The 24,093-nt window shown below is 42.2% G+C and overlaps 1 protein-coding gene across 1 annotated transcript in view; it reads left to right on the top strand.

Annotated features, from left to right (window-relative positions):
- ARSB (arylsulfatase B) overlaps positions 1–24,093 on the top strand; it is a 328,139-nt gene that overhangs the window by 220,132 nt on the left and 83,914 nt on the right. The window lies entirely within an intron of this gene.

Here is a 24,093-nt window from a genome sequence, read left to right as displayed (position 1 = left end):
GGCTTGAATGAAAGCGTTTGGACTGGAGGGAAGGAGAGGGCAAGGATGGAAGTGCATGGCCCCAACATCCAGCTCGAGGAGGAGGGCCACATTTAGTGAGACCTGCCTGTCTTCTGTCACTGAGCTCCACAGCTATTCCTTCCCCTAACATCGGCTAGAGCCCCTAGGCAACCAGGGCCAGAGCTCCCCCAGGCCGGGGTACCTCCCAGCTGACAGAAGGTACTGCCCAATCTCGGCAGCCATGCAGGGGCCTCAGCCAGATCTCTGTCACTCACGTTGGCCCTTTCACTGCTTTGGTCAACTCAGGTGCCACCGCTGAGATTCTTACATGGCACTTCTCCTGAAACACTATTCTTAACTAGAGTAAGTACTGGGGTTTAAAAGAGTGCCTGCATATGTGCATTTCAATCCGCTATTTTTATTAATGTTCAAATGGTCCCATCTTTGGCTCATGGGAGCCTCTTAATTTTGTTGTCTCCCAACCCCCCCTCTCTGGTATTTTTAATTGTAACCATTTTTAAGTGCACAGTTTAGTGGCACTAATCATATTTACAGTGTTGTACTACCATCACCACTATCAAACCAAACCTGTTACCATCAAGTCGATTCTGACTCATAGCAACCCTAGAGGACAGGGTAGAACTGTCCCATAGGGTTTCCAAGGCTATAATCTTTACAGAAGCAGGCTGCCACATCTTTCTCCCACCAAGTGGCTGGTGGGTTCAAACCGCCTGCCTTTTAGTTAGCAGTTGAGCACTTAACCATTGTACCACCAGGGCTCCTTATCACCACTATACCCCTATGTATTTCCAAAACTTTTTCATCACCCCAAGCAGAAACTCTATCAATTAAGCAGTAACTTCCCATGACCCCTCCTCCCAGCCCCAAAGAGATGCTTTTTATCACCAAGATAAAGGGGAACCCAGTATGATTGGTAGTCATAAAAATATACACAACTAATATGAATTGCTATTAAATTTGAGCTAGGAACAGTTTCTGGCCAAAGGCTCTGAGTCTGAGAATACTCCACCACAGGAGAGTTTGTTGAGGTAACTGGAAGAAATAAAAGAAAACTGACAAGTACATAACATTTTTAAATAAGTAATTCAATGAATGTCTACAACTTGGCAATGTTGTCTTGGAGACAGAAACTCCTTGAGGGCAGGGATGTCTCTTTGGTGTGTGCTCAGGCCCAATCAATCATATTGCCTCGTGGGTGCTGGTGCTGACTGATTACTTCCTGGTTTGCTACTGTCCCCTCTGTTTGCCCTTGGGCCATTTTTTCCTCCAAGAAGAATCCCAGTTGAGCTTTCCTCCTGACTGTTTTGCTCAAGTGCTTGGAGGCCCCAAAGCGAGGGAAGCACACTAAATGAGCTAAATGTATAAACACAGTAAAAAATCAATACACACATCCTCTGCAACACGGAGAAATCACAGAGGATCCAACCAAGGAAGAAGCTGGGAATGTCAGTAACCAAGCTGGTGGAGATGCAACATACAGAGATGAAATGTTCAGAAGAAATAACTAAAACACTGAGAGGAGGAAAAAGGGAAAATGGGTGGTTCTTAGGTTAAGAAAAAGTTTTCTGAGCCAGATATCAAACTGGTGATCTGATCCCTTCTCCCTTGCTTCAATTCCAGGACTGTAATCCATGGTCCCTGGATCATAAAGCTGCCTTCCCAAGAGGCTCCAAATGTCACTAATGCCTAGAAATTGCTGCTGCTCTGCCTCATCCACCGGCTCATACCCCTTAGGTACCCAAGTGACCCTCATCTGGACCGAGTTTACTTAACCCGTTTGGAGACTGTGATTTAACCCTTCAGGGATGCCGTATCCTGCTAATTACAAGGGCAAGGCAAGAAATTAACATTTATTAAGGACATACTATATGCCGGGTAGAGTTTTTTGGTATTGCAAACAGTTAATGTGTTCAGCTGCCAACCAAGAGTCACCTCTATCTAGAGGTGCCTTGGAAGAAAGGCCTGGTGATCTACGTCTGAAAAACCAACTGTTGTAACCCTGGGGAGCACAGTTCTCCTGACACACATGGAATAGCCATGAGCTGGAATCAACTAGAGGTCAACTGGTTTTTGGTTATATGCCAGATGCCATTTGAGTCTTATAATGACCACTTAACTTGTCATGATAATACCTACCAGTTAAGTAAAACTTTTTCCCATTTTTAGAGATTATCTTGCATGATGTCGCACAGCCAGTAAAGTTGGCATTGGAGCCCAGAATGCGCCTCACTGAAACTCTGTTCTCTACTACCCTGAGCTGTTGCCCTGCAGCCCCTAGCCCAGGGCTTCCTTCTGTCATTCTTGGGTTTCCTTCTCTTGTCCTGTGCCTTTAGGACAGAGTATAATGTGTAGGAAGTCCTGTTTTTACAAGTCAGGACTGGAGGGGCCTCTGGTGAGTGATATGCTAACAGTTAGACTTTAAGACCATCGGCAAAGCAGAGGGGGTGTGATGGGTGGGGGTAGGGAAACCGCAGAGGAGGCTAAAGTGACAGATAAGCCGAGAAGTAATGACAACTAAAAGAGATGTGAAAGCTGCAGGATAAAAAGCTAATTAGAGGCTTAGAAAAAAAGAACATGAGAAAGGAGTTGGAATTATCAGCCTGGAAAGGAAATTTATTAATGTTTTTCATACACTTAATGTGAAAATTGCTTTCCCCCACCAAGTGGGTGATGGTCTATGCTCTTGTCCCAGTGAACTCAGACAAAACTAACAGCACCATGGATTGGAGTGGCGCCAAAAAACTTCCTAAGAGTTGTTATACAGTTGAAAGAACGGCCGAGAGATAATAGAATTGGGCCTGGAAAAGCTTGAAAAATAAACTGGATTTTGTCCACATCAGATGTTTTGAGTGATGCTGTTTCTTCCAGAAATCAAGGGTGAGTTACATTCCCTCCTGCCTGTGGGGACTCTGGGCTTTCATGGACTTTGCCTAAGGCTACCAAAGCTCATGAAATGGGAGGAGAGAGTGTGAGGCCCTTCTCTTCACCAGGTGGAGTATTCTTGTACTTGGTGTAACTGCTGACGGCCTCAGTCACAGAATGACTTGGAGGCTAGTTTTACTAATTTACAGCAGTCTATTTCAAATTTTCTTCGCCCACCTGTGTGTTTGACTAAATTGAGGATTATTCACACCTGTTATGAGAAAATGCCTAATTGCATGAGTAATGAGTACTGAGATGCAGCCTAATTTTGTAGCTAAAAGCATGGCTTCTGGAACCAGTCTTCCTGGGTTCAAATCCTGACTCTGCCACTTACAGCTGGCAGACCTTGGGCAAGTTACTTAACGTCCCTGTGCCTCAGTTTCTCCCTCTATAGAGGTAATAATAATACTCCATAAGGTTGTTGAGTGGGTTTAATGAGCAAAGAACATGCAGAGAACTTAGATCAGTGCTAGCATATAATATGCACTAAAAAATTAGTTGATGTTATTAGTAAGAAAAAGATATGGTACCATCTGTTCACTTTTGCACCTAGGCACCTCTGTCCCAAGGTAGGCTGTCTCTCCTCATCTAACAGATTAACTAGATCTTATTCATTACTTTGGATTTAATCTGCTTGATAACTTGATGGGTTTGTACAGGAGTAATCACTACAGTTGACCCAGTCTAAAAGCATCACCGGTAGAAGCAGCCCAACCTTCTTACAGCCCTAGTCCAGAGCCTGCCAACGGGAGCAGGCGTCCCCCAGGCCTGTTGCAAGAGAAACAGGTGCTCACCCAACACCCAGTGAGAGGAGTTGTGGGCATAATTATTACTGGCTCAGCTACTTAACCTTTTTTACTTAAGGCAACAATGTTTAATGGCTAGTCCCCAACGTACGATGTATTCGAGTTAACGACGAACCACACTTAATGACCTTTTTTTTTTTTTACTTATGGTCAGTGATATGTACTACATAGAATGTCACAGGTGAAATTTGCTGATGTTATCATTCTCATGCCAACTCCTAAAGACAAGGATCTGATTTATAAAAAAATATATAAAGATACTAATAATAAAAGTCAAATAATGAAAACTGAAAAAAATTACAGAAGACTTACCGAGGTTGCTGTGGCCTTAGTGTGGATCTCACTCTGACCCTGCACTCTGGTTCAGGTAATGAGGCTCTTATCTATTGTGACCAGGCACCCTTTTTAACAGCAGCTCTGGTAACAGTTTCTAGCTCATTCCTCTACACGCTGGTTTACCTCTACGCATCAACCTTGGCAGGTCTTTTGTGACAGAGAAAATACTGTTGAGGATTTCATTTTATTTGGATTCACCATCAATACCCATAGAAGCAGCAGTCAGGAAAGCAAATGTGTATTGCATTGAGCAAATATGCTGCCAAACGCCTCTTTAACGTGTTAAAAAGCAAAGACCTCGCTTTGAGGACTAAGGTGCACCTGACCCAAGCCATGGTATGTTCAATCACCTCATATGCTTGCAAAAGCTGGACAGTGAATAAGGAAGACTGAAGAAGAATTGATGCATTTGAATTATGGTGTTGGCAAAGAATATTGCCTATACCATGAACTGCCAGAAGAACGAACAAATTTGTCTCAGAAGAAGCACAGCCAGAGTACTCCTTGGAAGCAAGGATGGCAAGACTTGGTCTCACATACTTTGGACATGTTATCAGGAGGGATGAGTCCCTGGAGAAGGACATTCTGGGTAAAGGATCAGAGAATAATAGGAAGACTCAATGAGATGGACTGACACAATGGTTGCACCAATGGGCTCAAGCATAACAAGGATTGTGAGGATGGCACAGGACTGAGCAGTGGTTCGTTTTGTTGTACATAGGATTGCTATGAGTCAGAACTGACTTGATGGCACCTAGCAACAAGAAAGTTACTTGACTTACGTCAAAACTGACTTATGACGGAGTCTGAATGTAACCTTGTCATAAGTCAGGGACTACCTGTATAGAAATCAAAGCATTTTTTAAATCGGCTTTTGTTGGCCAATATAACTCTGATTTAACAGTTTAAAGACAAATATACTACCTGAACCTAAACATAGCCAGTATTTGTTCTTTTCCAGGGAGAGACCTTCACAAACATAGCCAGTGTTTGTTCCTCTTTTTCAAAGAGAGACCCTCACAAAACAATATTATTTATAAGAAAGGTCACGCATACAAGCTAACCACTGCTTTCTCTTATTATCCCAATCCCCAAAGATAAATCATTACAGATACAACTTTAAGAAATATTGTATACAACTGAAATGTCAACGGACATTTATCTCGAAGACCTAAACACAAAGGATGAATGGGGTGCTATTGACTATAAAAGGCATGGTTTGGGTTGCTAGTAGGAGCCATCCACTTCCAGAATTCCAGAATTCAGCAAGATGGTAACTGAGTGTGCCCAAAGATTAGACTGATTGATGCCTATTGGTCACAGAACTAGATAACGATATTAAATTCCATTTTCAAGCCAGCATCATCATCAGAAGCTTAGTGAGCTTTAAGATTCCATCTGTTAATCTCGCCTCTCCCCTATATCACCAGCAGCTGCTAGCATCACTGTACCATTAACTCATTGGCTTTCAGGGGTCTTGTGCTTCACCAAGGAGCCTTGGTAGCACAGTAGTTAAATGCTCAGCTGCCAACTGAAAGGTCAGCGGTTTGAACCCATCAGCTGCTCTGTGGAAGGAAGACGTGGCAATCCACTTCCAGAAAGATTTCAGCCTTGGGAACTTTATAGGGCAGCTCTGTCCTATAGGGTTGCTATCAGTCAGAGTCAGTTCGATGGCACCAGTTTTGGTTGTTTTCTTTTTGTTTTTTGTGCCTCACCTCGGTGTCCCTTCAGATGCAGCCCATTCTCTACTAGGTCCTCCCAAACCCCACCACTAGAGGCAGCTCTGAGCAGGCCCTAAGCAAGGGAAATGGATCCCAGCTGTCCCACTCTGACCCTGCACTCTGGTTCAGGTAATGAGGCTATTATTTATTGTGACAGACCCTTTCTTTACAACAGTCTGGTAGCAGTTTCTGACTCATTCCTCTATGCGTTGGTTTACCTCTACGCATTGACCTTGGCAGGTCATTTGTGACTGGAGCGCTGTCTTGTTCTTTCCTGTCTTCTGGACCTAGTAACAAGTGTCCAGTAGTGATACTGAATGTGTTGCCAGTGAAAGGAGTGACAGGTAGTCGTTCATTAGTTTGTTGGATTTAATGTGATCCAGGCTTTGCAACTTGCCCTTGCTCAAAATTTTCTAAGGATCCTGAGAACAAATCCATCTCAATATACAAACTCACATTGACCAAGCTCATGAGACTAATGTGTGAAGCCAGAGTGTTCCATATATCACATCACCCAGCAATGACCTTTGTCAATTTATCTTATTTGTTATTTTGCATAGGTGAGAACATATTCCATGTAGCTCTGACTTCCATTTAACATTAAAACATAACATTTCCCATGTTATTGGGTTATATATGAATATTTTAAAACCCCTTCTATATATCTCCTACTGGGCTTTGATGGAGTCCCTGGGTGGTACGAACAGTTAACATGCTTGGATGCTAACTGATAGGTTAGGGGTTCAAGTCTGCCCAGAGGTGCCTCGGAAGAAAAACCTGCTGATCTATTTCCAAAAAATCAGCCACTGAAAACCCCATGAAGCACAGCTATACTCTGACATAATGCGGGGTCACCATGAGTGGAAATCAACTCAATGGCAACTGGCTTTGACAAAGGTTTTACACATCATACCATTAGTGAATAGAATTTTACTTCACTTTTACCTGTTCTTGATACTATCCAGTTTTAAAATGGCTTGCTTGTTTGACAGGTTTAAATATGAATGCATTTTTTAATTTGTGTTTCCTTAAATGTCAGTATGTTGGATTTTTCCTTATATTTACTGGTCCCTATGGCACCCTCAATCTCACTGGCCCTGTGGTAGAGGGAAGGGGTTAAGGAACAGAATCCCCAGCACTCAATTTGGAGCTGGCTTTGTTTCTGAACCATCATCTCAGCTGGGGCTCCCCTTCCTCCATTCCAGGTGCTAATCAACTGCTTCTGGTTTATATGCAGTGTTTGGAAGACTGTTAGGAGGCAGGGAAAAGTGTAAAATGTGGAGGAAGAATAGTCAATGTCCTTCTTTCTTATGGACAGGGCCAAACAGACTTGTGAACCTTCTGGGAAGGCAAATAATTTGGTGTTCCTTCAAAGTGATGTTCTTTTAATATCAAACTTCTTAGAGGAGAGGCTGAGCACTGGATGGGAGAAGTTGGAGAGGGAAGGCAGCTGGAGGCTTCCCAGACACTCCTCTGGGATCTCAGCCTCAGAATGTGCCAACTGGCACATTCCATTTGACAAAACAAAAACCTGGCGTATTACTGACTCCACTTCTCAGAAGGCAGTTTAATGACCACTTATTTCTTATATAACAACCCTTTGGAGGGCTCTTACTCACCCCCAAAGACCATATTCCATCCAACCCCACGCAGGATCTCCCTGAGAGGATTCCGATTACCACAGTTGTACCTCTCTCCTGACAGCGCTTCGATGCCTCCAGGCCCATATACACTGGCTGGTTCTTCCCTGAGCCTGGATCTACTCTGACGAGGCTTTCCTGTGAGCTAGCCTGAGGGAGGAGGTCATTGTCGTCTGTATAAAGAACTCATTATACCTGAAAATCTTTCATTCAACTTTTAGCCTTTTCTTTTCCAGGATGATTAATTCAGATTCTTAACTGATTCTGAGCCTTAACATATATGCTGATTGCTTTGCTTAGTTTTTTCTTTTTCCTCTTTGTTTTACTAACTCATCCTCCAGGTCTAAACTTGGGGAAACCTTCCCAGGGAAGGGACCTTTAACTCTACCGACCTGGGAAAGGGGCCCTGGTGTCACATTGGTTAAGCTCTGGGCTGCTAACCAAAAGGCTGGCAGTTTGAACCCACCTGCTGATCCACAGGAGAAAAGACCTGGTGATCTGCTCCCATAAGGATTACAGCCTAGGAAACCCTGTGGGGCAGCTCTATTCTTTCTTGGGTTGCTGTGAGTCATAATGATTCAATGGCACACAACAACACAGCATCGCTGACCTGGGATAGCTGCTCCTATTTTGTACCTCTCCTGGAAGAGTAAACACCACAATGTATTGTGTGTGTTGTATGTATAAATGTATAAATCTGTCTTCCCACCAGGTGGAAGTCCCATGTCTGGATTGTTTAATAGAACATCTTGGTTTCCTAGAGCAGTGCTTGGCACTTAAATAATACTAATTGAGTGAATATTTAATTTGTTGAAATCAAAGGACCTAATCATCTTCTGATTTTAGGATGACATTTTTGTTGCTGATTTCAAAGCCTGGCCCTTGTTCCAAACTCTGAAAGGAGAAAAAAAAAAAAAAACCAAAACCAAACCCATTGCCGTCGAGTCGATTCCCACTCATAAGGGACCCTATAGGACGGAGTAGAACTGCCCCATAGAGTTTCCAAGGAGCTCCTGGTAGATTTGAACTGCTGACCTTTTGGTTAGCAGCCACAGCTCTTAACCACTATGCCACCAGGGTTTCAAGGACTCTAAATACAAATTGATGACTAAACAGCATCAGACAGCATGCCACCTGCCCTTTGCAGTGGGTCCTTGATCTTTGTAAGACTTATCTCGGTACTAGGTACAAGCTGTGAAGTCAATCTTGTGCAGGGAAAGTCCCACATGGAAAAAGCATTTGTAGTACAGCTTGAACAAATGGAGGGGGATATATCTTACCTTCAGGTTGTGTTTACTCAGCCTTGATAGGGCTCCACGCTGTTGCCTATTCTAGGAAAGTATGTATCTGGGGCTTTGGGCTTCTTCAAAGGGCTCGGTCTGTATCAGCTGGAAGACCTTCAGTGCCTTAGTCAAATCAGGGTGAACAATTACACTATCCAGACGCCTTAGGCAAGTTTTGTTTACTCTGGAATCTCCTCCAAGATATCAGCTATGGCTTCAAACACTTTTATGGTCTCCAGATTTAGATAGATTCAGTTTTTCCCTCTTCATCTTCCAATCCTTATCTGAGATTTCCCCCCTCCATTTGTTCAAGCTTTTTTTTTTTTTCTTTCCATGTGGGACTTTCCCTGCACAAGACTGGTTTACAGCTTGTACCTAGTGCTGAGATAAGCCTACAAAGATCAAGGACTCACTGCAAAGGGCAGGTGGCATGTTTCCTGATGCTGTTTAGTCATCGATCCATGTTTACAGAGGTTTTCTCCTTCCACAGGGTGGAGTGGGTGTTTTTTGGTTTAGACACAATGGAGATAAATTAGTTATTTCCTTAAGGAAAATGGAGTTGGAAAAAAATAACAGGTAGTGGAGTGGTTAATAGGAATGCTAGCTTAGTCACCTAGGTTGGACTAGGATAGCATGAGCCCTGGTGGAAAGTGTAAAGCACAAACATGTTTACGACTTCTTTTACACTTATTGAGCGCCTACTGTGTATCCTGGCATCTGACACAGTGTGTAACAAAGAGAAAAAATACATGGTCCTTACCCTCAAGGAGCTCACAGCCTGGTAAGACAATGACAATACAGAATGGTGAGTGTCGTGGTACAGGCAGGAAGCATGTGCAGGGGCAGCAGAGCATTTTGGTTGCACTCATGTTCCCTGACCTGGCACTGTTGGTACTGACCGTGGCAATAGGACTTAGAGAGCCATCAAAAAAAAAGTTCTAAAACCTCATATACTTGCGGTATTGTTCAGAAATTCTAATATTTTTCTCTTAGGATGCAGAAAATGAGGTAACGACTCCCATACGATAACCACACACCCTCCCATATTATCTATTGTTGTGTAGCAAATTAACATGAATGATAGGAGCTAGAAACAAAGTCTTATCTCACCCAGTTTCTGAGGGTCAGGAATATGGGCACAACTGGATGCCTCTGGCTCCAGTGTTCTCTTTGGGGTTACAATTCAGCTGTTGGTGGAAGTTGCTACCCCACCTGAAGACTTGACTTGGGTGTAGAATGGGGGGGATCCAAGAGAAGGAGAGCACCCATGGTGCAAGCACTAATCTATTATGACTTAATCTTTCAGAACTGACATCCTTTACTTCTGTCATGTTCTATTTCTAGAGATGAGTCACTAAATCCAGCCCATACTGAAAAGGAGGGGATTACACTGTATGACTGTCAGCCACCGTACAGGCCGCCCACCGTGACCCTGCCCCCCATTTCCATTCTCCTTAATACACCATTGCTTTCCTTCCCAGTTCAGGTTGTGCTTATGGAAAGGAATGGTGATTGCTTCTATCTTTTCTCTGTCACTGAGAGTGGGGAATGGCCTTAAATCCTAACAGGACTTTAAGATTAGATGCTCTGCTTGTATTGGTAGAGCCTCTCAGCAGGCCAAGCAGACATTGAAGTACTGGGTGGGAGGGGGGATAGGTTTAGGAAGAGATTATTTCTGGAAGTGTTTGACTAGGGAGGACCCATTTTGCAAAATATGACTTGAACCTCTATCCTGTATGTTGATGTGGGTAAGGAATCTGCCATCTTACAAGGATGCTTTTAGTTTCCTTAAGGCGCAGAGCTGAATTCCAACTGACCAAAAAAGGTCATTTTTGTCCCATCTAGTGCAGGGCTGACCCATTTGGTCACAGAGGCCAAACTGGTCTTGGTACCTCCCCCCACTCCTCCTTCAGATTCTTCCAGTCCCTTCACAGCTCTATGACTCAACATTTGCTCTGAAGCACAGATCATTCTCATCTTCTGTGAGCTCTCTGCAACTCTAGTCAGTCTTTGCCTTATCTTAGTTGAGAAGCACTTAAGATCCAACTCTTCCCTGGGGGCTGGCAGGGGCCCCTGGTTATCCCAGTACTCTGTCTCTAAGCTCCAAAGTTAGGGTGTTGCATGAAGAAGCAAAAATTGTCATAACTTGATGTTCACTGATGAGCTTGCTCACCACTTATAAAATCTGTCTGCACGCAAACACCCTATCTTTGTTAAACCAGCCTCTATCTAGCCAGTCATCTCAACCTCCTTCGGCCTCTAGCTGATTTTTCCGATATTGTAAAGATGCAAATTGGAAGCACTTTCATTAAGTGGGCATGAAGTTGGAGAACTACTCACTCTTGGGTAAACCCATTAACAAAAAAGGATGTGGCAGTTAGAGCAGCTGACAGGGAGGGAGAGAAAATCAACAAGGACTTTGACAAACCAGGCTCTTCAAAAGAAGGTGATTTGAATTTCAAAAGTGTAAGAGAAGCTCTCAGGAAACTGATGAAAGTCTTGAATATTTTTGTACAAATATTTATCTTCCTGTCATTGAATGTAAAGTGAAGGAAGACATACTGTGCTATCATATTAGTTTATCAGTTAATGCCCAAAAATTTTTGATTCTTTTTTTAGATTCAGGATGAGTATATACCCCAGACACCCTGCTAACTCAGAATTGAAGCTACTCCCGAAGTCCACCTTTCAGCCAAAGATGACAGGCCTATAAAACAATAACACATGTGAGGAACATGCTTCTTAATTCAATCAAGTATGAGACCAAATGGGCAACACCTGCTCAAAAGCAAAGATGAGAAGGCAGGAAGGGACTTGGGGAACCCGTGGTGGAAAGGGAAAAGGGGAGAGTGCTGCTACATTGTGGGGATTGCAACCAATGTCCAAAACAATTAGTATATACATTTTTGAACGAGAAACTAATTTGCGCTGTAAACTTCACCTAACACACAATTTAAAAAATAAGTGTACGATCATACTTACAATCCCTATTTTATTAAATAAATATATTTTTTTGATTTTTAGTTTTTGTTCTGTGATAAAGTTCTCATCAAACCCCTTTTTCCTCACTATTTGCTATTTACTATGACATTTTAAGGAGCCCTGGTGGCACAGTGGTTAATCACTCGGCTGCTAATCAGAAGGTCAGCAAGCAGTTCAAGCCCACCATCTGCTCTGTGGGAGAAAGATATGGCAGTCTGCTTCTGTAAGGATCTACAGCCTCGGAAGCCCTATAGCACTGTCGGTCCTACAAGATTGCTATGATTTGGCATCGACTCGACGGCAATGGGTTTTTCTATGACATTTTAGATAAGGATTAACGGGGTGGGATAGGAAAGAGGGTTGAGGCTGAAGACAAGTCTAGGAAAGGAGAAAGAACACTTTAAGCAGAACCAAAACTAACAAGATATGGAATGGCACTCTTCCTGTTGTCTCAGGTGTTGGCTAAAGCTTTAAAGCTGTCAGTGGGTGATAAGGAGCCTACATTCTAAAGAGAGGTGCTAAAGGAAATCCACAAGACTAGTTAAGAGACAAGAGGCCCATGAGAAAGAAGGTTCTTTGAAGGGAATTTGTAAGAGGAGCAAGCTTTGTTTTTCCCTCCCTCCACCCCCGCAAGGGGAAGGGGATCCCCCGCCCCAAAGCAAGAAAATAGGGATTCCAAGAGAACCTCAGGTTGGGGATTTTTGCAAGAAGGGGAGACGAACTTCACGGCTAAAAGCTTGCTGGGTGCCAAAATCTCTCAGCCTGCACAATACTGCTACCAGAATAGAGAATGCCATGGTTCTCAGGAGAGCTTGCTGAGCTAGCTGGAGCTGGGTGGTAGGATAAGGGGACAGAGGACAGCAGGGTAGTAAGATGCATTTCTGCCGTTTGAAGAGTTAAGGGTGAGTGAGTTTCCATAGGCCAAGTGATACCAGAGCTCCTGGAGAAGGACTCTATCTAAGAGGGCAGAGGATCCCAGCAGAGAGAGGCTAAGAGATCAGCTGAGGGCATGCCCATAGTCCAGTGTGGGAAGTCCCTGTGGTGAGAGTAGAAGCCAGTATATTCAAGTCACATTAATATGGCCTACAAAGCAGCCATATTTAGAATGCAAAGGACACCAGACACTCAGGCCAAAACCACAAGCTACACATGTTTAATATAGTGCCCTCTGTTCCTTTCCTATCATTTGTTCTCATTTGCTTAGCCCTAGAGGATCCTGATGAAGGCTGGGGAGGAGAGGGGAGAGAGTAAGGAGAAAAGGTTATGAGAAGGTGGATCAAGAATAATGAAGTAACAAACATGCCCCTTCTCTACAGAAGCGGTAAGGTATATATATAACAAAACATTTGCCAATTCAACAACACTTTTTACACGTACAATTCAGTGACATTGGTTATGTTCATCATGATGTGTAATCATCACTACTACCCATTTCCAAAGTATTTCACCACCATTAACAGAAACTCAGTGCCCCCTAAGTTAAGACTCCCCCAACCCTGGTAACCACTAAAAAACTTTCATCTCTATACATTTGCCTATTTCATACAAATGAAATTATGCAATATTTGTCCTTTTGTAGCTTTTTTCACCGAGGATAATGTTTTCAAGATTCATCCATGTTGAGGCATGTATCAGGACTTCATTTCTCTTTATAGGTTAATGATAATTCCACATTTGTTTACCTATTTATCTGTTGATGGACATGGGTTTCCATCTTTTGGCTTTTATGAATAGTGTTGCAACGAACATTGGTGCCCAAGTATCTGTTTGAGTTTCTGCTTTAAAAATTTTTTGGTACGTATATACCTAGGAGTGGAATTGCAGAGGTTCATTGTAATTCTACGTTTAAGTTTTTGAAGAATTGAACTGTTTTCCACAATGGCTACATCATTTTACTATCCCAGCAGCAGTAGATGATGGTTCCAATTTTTTCACATCCTCGTCAATACCTGTTGTTTTCCATTTTTTATAACAGCCATTCTAATGGGGGTGAAGAGGTATCCTGTTGTGGTTTTGACTTGTATCTCCCTAATCACTAATAAAAGAGACCTGGTGGTGCAGTGGTTAAGGCGGTCACCTGCTAACCAGAAGGTCTGTGGTTTGAACCCACCAGCCACTCTGCAGGAGAAAGTTGTGACAGTGTGCTCCCATAAAGGTTTACAGCCTTGGAAATCCCATGGAGCAGTTCTACTCTGTCCTACAGGGTCGATATGAGTTGAAACTGACTCAGTGGCAGGGGGCTTGGGAGCTTTGGTTTAATGACTAATGACATTGAGCATCTTTTCATGTGCTTGTTGGCCATTTGTATATACTCTTTGGTGAAATATCTATTTGATATCCTTGCCTATTTTTTTGATTGGGTGGTTTGTCTTTTTGTTGAAAAGTTATAGGAGTTCTTTGTATATTCTGAATATTAAACCCTTATCAGATATATGGTTCCCAACTATTTTCTCCCAATTTGTAGCTTGTCTCTTCACTTTATTGATAAAGTCCTTTGTGCAAATTTTTTAATTTTGATGTGGTCCCTTTATCTATTTTATTTCATGTTGCTCATGCTTTTGGTGTTACATCTAAGAAATAATTGTTAAAACTTAAGTCCCAAAGCATTACTCTTTTCCTTTTAAGAGTTTTATGATTTTAGTTCTCACATTGGCTACATTTTTCAAAATAAGAGCTGACCAGACAAATACAAAGGGTCACAGGAAGTGTTATTGCAGACCGAATGGGGACAGGAGAAGGGATGGGGCTAGGAAGTGCTAATGATTTTACTTATAGACACTTTGATCATGTAAGTAAATAATGAGTTTGGAGATCAGAAGTGCTGTCTGTCCTATGGAGTCCCTGGGTTGTGCAAGCAGATAATGTGCTCAGCTGCTAACCAAAAGGTTGGAGGTTTGCATCCACCCAGAAATGCTTCGGAAGCAAGGCCTAGGGATCTATTTCCAAAAAATCAGCCATTGTAAACCCTATGGAGCATAGTTTTACTCTGATACACATGGGGTCGCCATGGTTCAGAATCAACTCCATAGCAACTGGCACTAGTTTGAGTCTGTGCTAGAGATCATAATTGGGTGCCATCACACACAAGCAGTATTTGAAGCCCTGGGGTTGGATCAGATTCCACAGACCAAGTGCATATAGAGAAGAAAATAGGCTTTGGATACAAGCTAGTCCGATCGAGATGCATTTGAGAATCCCAGCACCCAGAACCTCAACAACTAAATCCTGTCCTAAGATCCTGGGGCAGATGAGTTCACAAAGGATACAGCCAGGCAGAGGAAACCCTAAAGAACGGATGTTTGAGGGCTTCAGCTCCAGATATCAGTGTGAAGTCCTAGACCTTGTAAATTGGGTTCACCTAACTACGGTTAACTATGGAAATCTCTAGCCTGTGGTTGGCAGACGCAAGATCTAGGACCAATAGACTAAGCAGCTTCTCATCCCCTCTCTTCAAAAGCACAGATGTAAATCTCGGCTTTCTGTTATCCCTTTTATAGAGAGGCAAGGTAAGGATAAGGGAACAAATAGGTGTTTGTTCCTGGATCCTGGAGCATTGCTGGTGGAAACTGCAACCTTAGGACATGTGCTTCTCCTGAATGAAGCAGCTCCAAGCTGACTTGTTACACCAACACCTGGTGAGAGATGAACCTCTAAGTGAAAGAAAGCACCAACTCCAAGCCATTTAGCTAAAGAAGGTTCCTTGACTGTGAATCAACTATGCACCAACTATTTCCTTCTAAGAATTGGAAGAACTCTTAGAGCCCAAGAGAGAGTAGATAGAGGATGAAAAGTGAGACAGATCAGTTGGAAAAGTGGAAAAACAATAGCAAGAGTGTTTCCATAGAAACTCTGGGAAGAAGGTTTAGAAAGTTGATTAATAGAAGAACTAAAATGTGCCCATTGGATTTGAGGGGGTAGAGGAGCATAGTGACTGGTAACCTTGGCAAGTCACTGGGAACCAGTACAGTGACTGGTATAGGAACCAGACTGCAGTTAGCTGAGCTACCAATGTAAAGTAAGCACCTGGTGGTAGTGAGTAGAGGTCGCCCTTTCCAGAAGAATTACTGCTATTATTCCTACATCTGTGTGACACCTGTTCTCTTCTAGATCCATCCCATCCTGCTTTCTGAGTCCTTGCTTCATCAGTTTTGCCCCATTTGTTCATCTGTTCAACCTCTCCCTTCCTATTTCCCATTTCTACTCAAACATGCTATAATATCTCCCAACTGTAGTTGGCTCCACAGCCTTTCTCCTGGACCCTTCTGTTCTCAGGTAGCACCATTACCACATATCTCTTGGGATCCTTGGTTATTAGCTCACATTGTAAAGAACTGGGGTAGGGCAGAGGTAAGTTAAAAAACTGAGCGTGAAAGGCAGAAAATTACATTGGATCAAGGAAGTAAACCTGAGATTATGAAGTCAGGTAACATTTTTTGCTTTTGCTCAGTCATTTTGGAGGATAAATTTTTTTTTCTTTTTTTGGAAAGAGGAATTCTGAAAATGTGTTGAGCAATAACAGCATCATTTCATTAAAAAGATTTAAAAAGTGTATTATTTTATGGTCATAATTTATTCAGTCTTAAAGCAGTGCTCTGACCGTTAAATTGAAGTTCTTCTACTGAAATGGAAAAAAAAAAATTTTTTTTTAAATATGGATCCAGGATCCAACTTTGTGCTAAGTATCTCTAAACTTTCCAATCAGAAGAAGACTGAGATTTTTTTACTCTAAGAACAAACAATGTGGTTAAAGGTCAGAGGTTTAAAATATCTAACAAGCTTAGGTTTGGCTCCTGCATTCAAGAGGGAGATATTTTTTGACCCCAGAGTGAAGGTGAAGCTGTTAATGCTGATAGGGCAGCTCCAGACAGCAAAATAATTTTGTTTGAAGGCAGCCGTTTTCCAGTATGCTCTAATTTAAACCCAACAGACCCACCACACTTTGGGCAACGAATAAACCCAAGCCTGGATGCTATTTCTTCTTTGGGAAACTGTCCTAATTACCCAGTTTACCCTAATTACCCAATTAATCCACGAAATCATTCTGTGTTCTCTCCTGACTACCTCCCACCCTTTCTTTCACATTCCATCTGTTTTGGTAGCCAACTCCAATGGATTGTTTTTACTTGTTTTCAGGCTCAGTGTTAAGCATACCGGACATAGAATTGGGCTTATCCAGACTTGAGACTTGGGGTACAGTAGGCATGACTAACACACTCTCTGTTCTCTTGCTCTTAGCTGTTTCAGGAACCATCTCCCAGCACCTCCACCAGACTAGCCCCAGCCACTTTGAGAACAATCAGTAACTATAAGAGTCTGTAACACCTGTGTTGAGCATGGGGCCATGTTCAACAGGTAGATTATCGCAGGGAGTGAGCAAAACATGTGTTTTCAATAATGGTTAGATCTAAGTTGCTCACATATATTTTAGAAGATGCCTACCTAAAGAGATGTGTCTTTGTCTCCTGACTTCTGCAGTAAAAAAAAAAAAAAGTATAGGCTCATTTTACATTTACTAAGCTTGCAGTTGACGAGAGTCATCACAAGTATATCATTGTTGTTGTTAGTTGCCATCAAGTCACCTCCAACTCATGGCAACCTCATGTGCAACAGAGCAAAACGTTGCCCGGTCCTGTGCCACATTCACAATCATTGGTATATTCCAGTCTATTGTTGTGGCCACTGTATTTTCAGTGCCTTCCAACATAGGTAGCTCATCTTCTAGCACTATATCGAACCAAATTCTGTTGTGATCCACAGGGTTTTCATTGGCTAATTTTTGGAAGTATATTGCCAGACTTTCTTCCTAGCCTATCTTAGTTGAAGCTCTGCAGAAATCTGTCCACTGTGGGGTGACCCTGCTGGTATTTCAAATACTAATGGCATAGCTTCCAGTGTCATAGTAAGATGCAAGCCACCACAGTATGAAAAACTGGCAGACCAGTGGTATCAGAGGCTCCTAATCATGCTTGCTTGAAAACCCTACCCAGGTCCAAAGTGGAACCAGTACCTCCCAGTCCCCATCTGAACAGTCAACAGCTCTTTCCTCTGTTGAAGTGATACATGGCCATAGGTTTAGATTTTTTTCCCCTTATTTTTAGAAAAGAAACATGAAGGGTAAGGACACAGTTATGTTGTCAGAGCGATTATTTGGCTTCTGGCTAAATTTGGTCTCCTGGGAAGGAGAGAAGAGAAGCCTTGGTAAAACTTAGCACATAGTTTTTCCTTTTTGTAAACTCAACCTAAAAAAATGTAAACCAGCCAAGTTGGCATAGTCTTTGTCTGCCCAAAGTGCAGGCATTTATTGAATCAAAGAAAGTTTACTTACAGACTTTTCAAGTGGGTTTCCTGTGAATGAACTGGGAAGAAAGCGAACGGATAAGATTTGGATGGAATGGGCTTTCTTAATTTATATAGTCTCCTAGAAACCAGTACCTTTTACAGGAAGTAGTGAGGCTTTGTTTGGAAGATGGCTCTGGGGGTGGAGAAACCTGGTACCAGAAAGCCCTTTGATGTGATCTGGATTGAAATACAGTGTCCAGGCCCTCACCCTGGGGCAGATGTTAGGACTGGACTCACATTTCAAAGAAGGTTCTTAGACAGCAAAAATTTTCTTCCCCTAAATTATGATAATAATCCAAAGTACATAGCCATAGTTTCTCACACAGCCCTAGTTTGATAATAGAAAGTTAGCAGGACACTCTTTTTTATTTATAACTTTATGTAACAAGCCTCTTCATTAAGATACTGTATTCTATGGCTATTTCCCGTACAGAGTATAGACTGATACACAAACTTTCTCACTCCTCATACATGGTCCAAAATATGTTTATTGGTGTCAGTTTCCGTCAAGCCAGCTCAAACTCATAACAACCTTATACATAACAGAATAAAATGTTGACTGGTTCCGTACCATCTCCATGGTCTTTGATATGTTTGAATCCACTGTTGAGGCTATTGTGTCAATCCATCTCATTAAGAGTTTCCCTAGTTTTCACTGATCCTCCACTTTGCTAAACATGATGTCCTTCCTAGCAACTGGTCTTTCCTGATGATGTGCCAAAGGAAACAGACAATGCTAAGGAGCATTCTTGTTGTATTTCTTCTAAAACTGGTTTGTTCATTCTTCTGGCAGTCGATGGTATATTCAGTAATCTTCACCAACACTACAATTCAAATGCATCAATTCTTTTTTTTTTAATTGTCCAGCTTTCACACGCAAATGAGGTGATTGAAAAGACTGGCTTGGGTCAGGTGTACCTTAGTCATCAAAGTGATATCTTTGCTTTTTAAAACCATAAAGAGATCTTTTGCAGCAGATATTCCCAAGGTAATACATTGTTTGATTTCTTAAAATACTTAAAATCATTTAAGTTCCTTGGAATCAAAGATCTATTATATTTATATCTAACACAAAAATATCATTTTTCCCATCTAAGTCAACAGACACATTTTCATTCAGAAACTTCAAGTAGGGCAGGGCTTTGCAGCCTAGTTTACAGAAGGCTTAGACATGGTCCTTCCCTTCAGGGATCTCCATTAAGGAAGCACACAGAAGTGTGTAAAACTTTAATTAACAATTTCAGACGGGATGTGGTATGTGCCAAATGAGGGAGGATGGAAGGACCTGGAAAATTTTAATTTAGAGAAAACAAATGGCACCCAAAAGACTTAAGTTTCAGATTTCTAAAGGGATGTCGAATCTGGCTCCAGAAGGAAGAACTTAGAAGTTAAAAAAAACACAGATAATCAGCTCAACATCAAAAAACTTTTAAATTGGGGGGCAGAGCCAATATGGCGCTATAGACAGAAGCCATGCTGTCCAGCTACGGCAAAGACCTGAAAAATAAGTAAAACAAATATAAATGTCAATCCTGGAACCCTAAGCATCAACTGAAGGGATAAGGAAATCAACCAAACACTGAATGAAATAAGAAACTGACAGAACAGAGAATAAGGAGAGCTATGGAGTGGAGGTCCCCTACCAGCTGACCTGCTGCAGACTCGCCATCTTGGACCTCAGCCACCGAGAATGGCAGACAGAGCACAGGAAGGCAACTGCATGGAGCTCCCAACAGGAGACAGAGTACCTGGTAACCAGGGATACATGCTTTCCCACCCCACCCCCCAGCTTTCTTCCTTTACGTGCCCGCTGCCACTTTCAAACAGGCCACGATCACTCAGCCAGAGAGACGTCAGATCCTCGCTGCCTGTATGAGCCCTGCCCCACCAGGCTGTTTCTTCAGTACCATTTTTTTAATTGTTGTTTTGGTTTTCTTTTTCTTTTGCCTCTCACTTCCATCACTTCTTTCTCCCACCCAATTAGTACCATTTGCCATCTCTGCCTTTTCTTGACAGGCTGTACCACACCACTCGGCTAGACAGCCACTGACACATTATTTCCCTGGTCTGTACCACATCCACTCAGCAGGCTCCCTCAGTGCAATTTTTTTTTTTTTTCAGTTTCTTATCAATCTATCCCTTCCCTCCTCCTGCACACCTAGTCACGTGTGCCATCTCTGACCTTCTTGATGGGCTGTGCCACACCACTCGGCTAGAGAGCCACCAGCACGTGGCTTCCCTGAGTCCGCGCCACCCCGTTGGAAGGCTCCCTCAGGGCCATTTTTATTCTGTTATCTCTCTCTCCCTTCCTTCCCTTCCCTTCTCCCACCTACCCAACCACACGTTCCATCTGCACTCCTTGATGGGCTGTGCCCACACTGCCCAGCTAGAGAGCCACTGGCACATGGCTTCCCTGGGGTCCACACCGCCCCACTGGCAGGCCCCTATAGCACATTTATTTTTTATTTTCATTTTTGTTGTTTCCTCCTCTCTCTCTTCCTTTTCTTTCTCCCACGCACGTAGCCCTGTGTGCCACCCCCCTTCTTGACAGGCTGTGCTGTGCCAGTTGGCTAGAGGGCCTCTGGCACACAGCCTCCCCAGGTTTGCACTGCCCCCACAGGCTGGTTGCCTCAGTGCTGTATTTTTTATTTTTCTTTATCTTTCCCCTCCTGCCTTTTCCTTCTCCCTCCCATCTAGCCCCAGTGCTGCCCCCACCCCTTCTTGATAGGCCCTACTGTGCTGTTTGGTGAGAGAGACATCAGCTCTCCAGCACCCCAATTCCATCCTGTCCCCAGTGGCCAGATCCCCCAACATCATATGTTTGTTGTTGTTTTTGTTTTGTTTTGTTTCTTCTCTCTCCTTACCTTTTCTTTCCTTTCTCTAGCCCACCTAGCCCATGCACTGCCCACATCCCTTTTCAACAGACCAAGCCACACCACTTGGCTAGAGAGCCACTGGCAAATGGCCTTGCTGCCTCTGCCATACCCCCACTTGCTGAATCCTACCATGCCATCATTTTATTCAATTTTTCTTTTCATTCTTCCTTTTTTTCCTTTTGCTTTTGTTTCTTTCTCTCCTTTATCTCACCCACTTAGCTCCACACATTACATCGTCTTCCTTCCTTCCTGCCTGCCTATCTGCACCATGCACCAAGCACCACACTCCTGAAAGGCATAGGTGTGGACCACAAGAACCCACTCTACACCGCCCCAGCCCCACCCTGTTGACCATAGTACGTGCTGCAAACGACCCAGTCCAGACCCTTCCCCTCCACTGGACCTGTGCTGCTGTGCCATAGACAAGTGACCGGCCCTGACCACCTGGATGGAGTGATGAGAAGTATCGTGCCCACAGATGAGCAAGCAACAAAGCACACCCAGCCTGCCTACCCAGACATAACCAAATAAAAAAGCAGGCTAAAACAAATCTGTAATCAATAAATCAAGAAAATAATTCTTGAATGTCCCAAAGACAGTAGACGATAATCAAAACAAAAATACAGGACAGGATGGCTCCAGAAATCATCCAAAATAAAACATAAACATAATAAAACCAAATGACCTTCCTGGTAGAAGAAAAGGCACTGGAACTACCTGATAGGGAATTCAAAACTCTAATATTCAGGACTACCTAAGAGATGAAGGAAAACAAAAACAAAAATAAAGAAAAAATAGACAAAATCATGGAAAAGACAGACAAAGCAATGAAAGAATTCAGGAAAATAATTCAGGAACAAAATGTCAAAATAAATTCACAACTAGAAACCATATAAAAACAGCAATTAGAAATCCAAAAGACCACAAGATTTCAGAAATGGACAGCACAATAGATTTTAGGAGCAAATTGGCAGACAGGATCAGTGAAATTGAAGACAAATCCTTGGATACCATTTTGTTTGAGGAAAAATAAGAGAAAAAAAAAATGAAACCCTGAGAACAACGTAGGATGCAATCAAAAGCAAAAATTTGCATGTGATCAAAGTTCCAGAACAGGGGGAGAAAATGGAAAACGCAGTAGAGAACCATTGAAGATTTTCTCTCAGAAAACTTCCCTTATATCATGAAAGATAAAAAGCTGATCATCCAAGAAGCTCAACAAACCCCATGTAGAATAGATCTCAAAAGAAAATCACTGAGGGAGCAGAAGAGCAGTGGGATGCAGACCCCAAATTCTCATACGACCAGACTTAATGGTCTGACTGAGACTAGAAGGACTCCGGTGGTCATGGCCCCCAGACCTTCTGTTGGCCCAGGACAGGAACCATTCCCAAAGCCAACTCTTCAGACATGGATTGGACTGGACAATGGTTTGGAGAGGGATGCTGGTGAGGAGTGAGCTTCTTGGATCAGGCGGACACTTGAGTCTATGTTGGCGTCTCCTGCCTGGAGGGGAGATGAGAGGGTGGAGGGGGTTAGAAGCTGTCAAGATGGACACAAAAAGAGAGAGTGGGGGGAGAAAGTGGGCTGTCTCATTGGGGGGAGAGTAATTGGGAGTGTGTAGCAAGGCATATATGGGTTTTTGTGTCAGAGACTGACTTGATTTGTAAACTTTCACTTAAAGCACAGTAAAAATTTAAAAAAGAAAATCACTGACATATCATAATCACACTTGTTAAAACCAAAGACAAAGAATCCTGGGAGCAGCTTGAGAAAAATGAAAGGTCACATAAAAAGTGGAAGCAGTAAGACTAAGCTGTGATTACTCGGCAGAAAACATGCAGGCAAGAAGGCAATGGGATGACATATATAAAACCTTGAAAGAAAAAGGTTGTCAACTAAGAATAATATATCCTGCAAAACTCTCTCTCAAATATGATGGCAAAATTAGGACATTTCCAGATAAACAGATGTTAAGGGAATATGTAAAATCCAAATAAACGTTACAAGGGTTATTCAAGGGAGACCTTCATTTAGAGAACCAACAACCTGAATCTAGGACACAAGATAGTATCAACCACATACCAACTAAGGTAATGAACTCTCAAGAATAAAAGAGAACTAAAAGATTTACAACAGGGAACCAGAGAGGACAATCCATAAATGACAACAACGTCAGAGCAATAAAAGAGGGGATAAGCGGTGTAGGCACAGGACTTTCAAATGGAGAGGATCTCAAGGCATTAACAAGTAATAAAAGACTGGTTTAAACTTAGGAAGATGGGGTAAATTTCAGGGAAATCACAAAGAAAGTAAACAAACCTATTCATCAAGATAAAAAAAAGGTAAAGTTTCAGTAAACACAAAATCTACAAAAATGAAAGAAATAAACAAAAAAAATCTACAAACAGAAGGAATTCAGTGTAGGAGAGTAGGAAGAAAAAAGAAAACATCACCACAAAAAAAAAAGCACTACAAAATGACAGCGATAAACTCATGCTTATCAATAATCACAATGAATGTAAATGGCTTAAATGCACCCATAAGGAGACAGAGTGACAGAATGGATTACAAAAAAAGATCCATCCATATATTATCTATTAGAGAGACACCTTAGAAACAAAGGCATAAATATATTAACATCAAAGGATGGAAAAAAATGTAACAAGAAAACAACAACACAAAACAGGGAAATAGTGATGTTATTAATGTAAAAGAAGACAACAATAAAGAGGGACTAAGAATTGTAGTCATAGATGTTCCATATGGAGAGGAAGGCAAGGCAATACAAAGAAATAAAAGTTAGGTTTAAATTTAGAAAAATAGGGATAAGTAATAAGGTAACCACAAAGGAGACAAACTATCCTATATGTCAAAGTAAAATACAAGACAAAAATAGAGACTCAGCAGAAACAAAATTAACAACAATATAAGGAAAGGACAATACATAAAGATAATCTATTTGGGACATAAAATTAAGTGGGAAAAAGAAACTGTCAACAACACACAAAAAAAAGACTTAAAAATGATAGCACTAAATTCATGCCTACCCATAATTACACTGAATATAGATGGACTAAATGCACCAATAAAGAGACAGAGAGTGGCAGAATGGATTAAAAAATATGGTCCATCTATATGCTGCCTACAAAAAGCACACCTTAGAC

The sequence above is a fragment of the Loxodonta africana genome, chromosome 2 (genome assembly GCF_030014295.1).
Source record: "Loxodonta africana isolate mLoxAfr1 chromosome 2, mLoxAfr1.hap2, whole genome shotgun sequence".
NCBI lineage: Eukaryota > Metazoa > Chordata > Mammalia > Proboscidea > Elephantidae > Loxodonta > Loxodonta africana.
The sequence above is the reverse complement of the archived record's forward strand: the minus strand, read 5'-3'. Positions and strand labels throughout refer to the sequence as shown.